The following is a 3,569-nucleotide window of genomic DNA, read 5'->3' as shown; positions in this document are numbered from 1 at the left end:
TGATGTCTGGTAGCACTGCTCTGGATTACCCCCCTGGCTGGGTGAGTTTCTGGCTGATGGGGTGGGCTGGGCCATGCCTTAGCCTCCTTGCATTAACTTTCTCCAGCTTTTCCTCCCTCTGTCTTCCCCCTGAGTGAACTTCTCTGTGCTGCAAAATCCTAGAGTCCCCAGTTGACACCAGAAAACAACAGCGTGGTTCCTTTACCTGGGGGGGGGGGGGACAGCATGCAAACCCTTCCTGAAACCAGGCAGGGGATGCAAACCCTCACTCAGGCTGTTGACTGTTTGGGGAAAACAGGCCATTGCTTGCTCCCTGGGTGCCTGTGGATTTGGCTCAAGCATGGAAATGGAAAAGTCATTCCTGGGAAACTGATGTAAACATTTGCCTGTGTTCCTTGGCAATTTCTCATGAAAACAGTTTCTCTGGAAGAGATTTTTCCGGCTGCAAGACTGTGGCTAAGGCTAGGCAGCTGGCATGAGCTCCCCAGTGCTCTCCAGGCAAAGGTAGGTTTGCTTCCAGCTGGGAAGAACTACCAGCCTTTGGGGCCAAGTGTGGCACTGTGGGACATCCCTAAGCCCCTACAGTTGTTTGGAGGCATGCTCTGAAGACCAAAGTGACAAAGGGTGCCCTCTGGAAGAGGGCACTGGCCTTTGCCTGTTTCATCCCAACACAACAGGCTGCCAGGGCACTGGGGACAATGCAGGAGCATCATTGTATGGAAGCTGCCAGCAGACTGGGGTGCTGCAGTAGCCCTGGTGATCCCTTGTGCATCTTTCATCGAGTTTTGGACCCTGAAATGTTGCACAGGAATTGTGGGTGTCACCTTCTCATGATTCAAAGTTTGCTATCTACTGGCAGAAAAATGGTCCGAGAGGGACCTTCTACTTTCTCCTACTTCTGCCCTCTGACTATTGAGCTCTTCCACCTGTCTTCTACATGGTTGGGTGAGGAATGCTCAGGAGTCACACAGCTCAGTGGCTGGAAAAAGCCCTGCATGGAAGTTTTGTCCCCTGCTGAAAGCAGGAGAGAAGCGTCAGCAGGATTTCACCCTTCTCCCTACTGGTCACCAAGGCTTCCCTGGACCAGATCAGCATGTGGCTTGTAAAGGATCCCTTGACTCTTTTGCTGTGAGACCATACTTTTTCCCACCTCGAGTTTCACCTGCCTGCCAAGGGGCAGGGTGGGTTAGCTGAGGTCTCTGACATTTATCCCACATGTTTACTCTGCTACACTTTCCTGTTCTCCAGCCCGCAGGGGAAAAAAAACCAAACAAATCCACAACAAAAAAGAAGCTGTTGTTAGAAGGAAGAAAAGTACTAAGCTGGAGTTTGCTAAACCTTTTAACCCTCTTGGAAGGAGTCTGAAGTGGGTGTGCTTGCCCTTTGTTCTTGCTGTGTGTTTTAACATGGCAGTGCTGACGCTGGATCCGTTCTTATTTGACTACATCCCACATGCAGGATGTCTACGCACCCAGGGACGATGCACGCATATGAGACCTCTGTCTTCTGTTTACCCAAGGCAGCAACCCCACCCCTGGAGCCTGTTTTACTTTTCCATCCGCTGCTCTCAGTAAAATTACCAGCAATGCAGATCAGTGCACAAAAATCTCTGTAGAGCCAGAGGTGACTGGCTTCCCAAGTCTGCACTAGATATCATAGTGAAGAGCTAAGCAGGAAAAATAAGGGCCTTTGGTTAAGTCCGAAGGCTGAATCAGTGGACTTTTCCTGATTACCTTCCCGCCCTTCACATGCTTGAAAATCACTTCCGAGAATTCTTGCTCCATGATTTTTCCAAGGATAGAGGTATTGCTTACAATAATTTTGTAATTCCAATACAAGGATGGAGGTATTACTGCTGTTTCCCAGGTCCTTCTCCTTGCCCTTCTTAAGGGTGGGCCTAATATTAGCTTTTTCATTCAGGCTTTTCCCAGTTGCCATGATATTCCACCATGGCTTACAGCACCTTCACTGACATGAACCAGCACAGCTAGTTCATATGAATGAGTGCCATCTCTTCCAGTGGGTATGAGTATGCCCAGCTTATCTAAGCAGTCCTTAAACCCCATATTTGGCCTTCTCACCTCCTTCCAAAACTAAGCTGGTGAATGCAGAGATCTTGGAGCAGGCTTTCCTTGTGAAGATGCTACAAAAATCCATTGATCATTGTGAGGTTTTTCATATTGTTCAGCACCACATTGTTTCCTTCACTTTGTCAGTGCATGTGCATTTTCCCCAACTTCTAGAATGCCTGTAGAGTCCTGTTGTTCTGCCTTTGATGATCCTCTCTAGTAGCTTTGATGAGCCTGTCTAGTCTGAGCTCTAGGTAGTCTTGGACCTGGTCAATACCACTTCCAAGTACCCAAATAAGCAATGTTTACCACATTATTTTACTATCATATTTCACATTCTTACACCCTTTTTTTTTTCCATTTTGGTGCAAGAAGCACCCTTTTTATGGTGCTTCAAGCAGGATTTCTAGTGAGATTCCCTGCCTTCCTGCAGAAGGGAAGGCTTTGAATATTCAAGACGGACACTATGAGAAACCCCTTCCCCAGGAGGGTGGTGCAGCCCCAGGACAGCATACCAGGGTAGTGGGGGTCTTGAACCCTTGAGAGATTTCAAGGGTTGGTCAGTGGTTCCTGGGCTGGGGGACTGATACAGCAATAAACCAGGCCCTCAGGAGCACCAAGCCAGAGCCAACGGAGCAGCAGGAGTGTACAGTACCTGTACAAAAGGACACTGCTGCTTTGGTGGTCGGGAGATAGGGCCATGAATGATGCCAGCAAGCCTGGAGAAGCTTTCAGGGCACTGCTAGGGAAAACATGGAGTCACAGTTGCCTGCCCTTTCCAAACCTGCTTTACACTGTATTTCAATAATCAAAACTTGGCATGGTATTTACCACTGTGAGCATCTGCCCTGCTGCAAGAGAGAAAGGGAGGAGCTGTGAAGCTTTCCACGCTTGCATCCAACTCATCCAGGCAAACAGATGCTGATTCCGTGTCTGGAAGCATTTCTTCCAGGTGTCTGTGGAGGTGCTGACTGCTAGCACAAAGGACATCACAATAAGAGCTCATTGACTGTTTTTTTTTTACACCCTCCAACTTTCTTTCTTGTAAGAGGGAGAGAAACAACTTAGTCAAAAAACGCAAAACATCGGCAGAGTCCCACGTGAAACAGAGACAGGCTGAAAAGTCATCCCTCCAGCAGCACCCCACCTATTAAATGGGTAAGTTTTCTTTTACCAAACCACAGTCTGAAACAAAAAAAAAAAAATCTCATTTGAAACAAAATTTAAAAAAAAGCATAGACACCGTATCTTTTCCCATGGTATTTAGTGGCCCCTCTAAGGGAAATGTACTGACAAGTCTTCACAGGGAAGAGCAGCAGGGATGAAGGAGGCCTGGGGTCACAGCACCACTCCAGAGTACCATGTGCTCCAGCAGCACAACTATTGTTCTCTCCATTTCCAGAAATAGTCTCAGAGATACTTGGGCCAATGAAGAGTGAGATGTGCCAGAGACCAGCACTGGAGAAAATCTGCAGTGAAGGGAAAAGGGATGATTTTTCT

The sequence above is a fragment of the Pseudopipra pipra genome, chromosome Z (assembly GCF_036250125.1).
Source record: "Pseudopipra pipra isolate bDixPip1 chromosome Z, bDixPip1.hap1, whole genome shotgun sequence".
NCBI classification, from domain to species: domain Eukaryota; kingdom Metazoa; phylum Chordata; class Aves; order Passeriformes; family Pipridae; genus Pseudopipra; species Pseudopipra pipra.
This window is presented reverse-complemented; position numbering follows the sequence as displayed.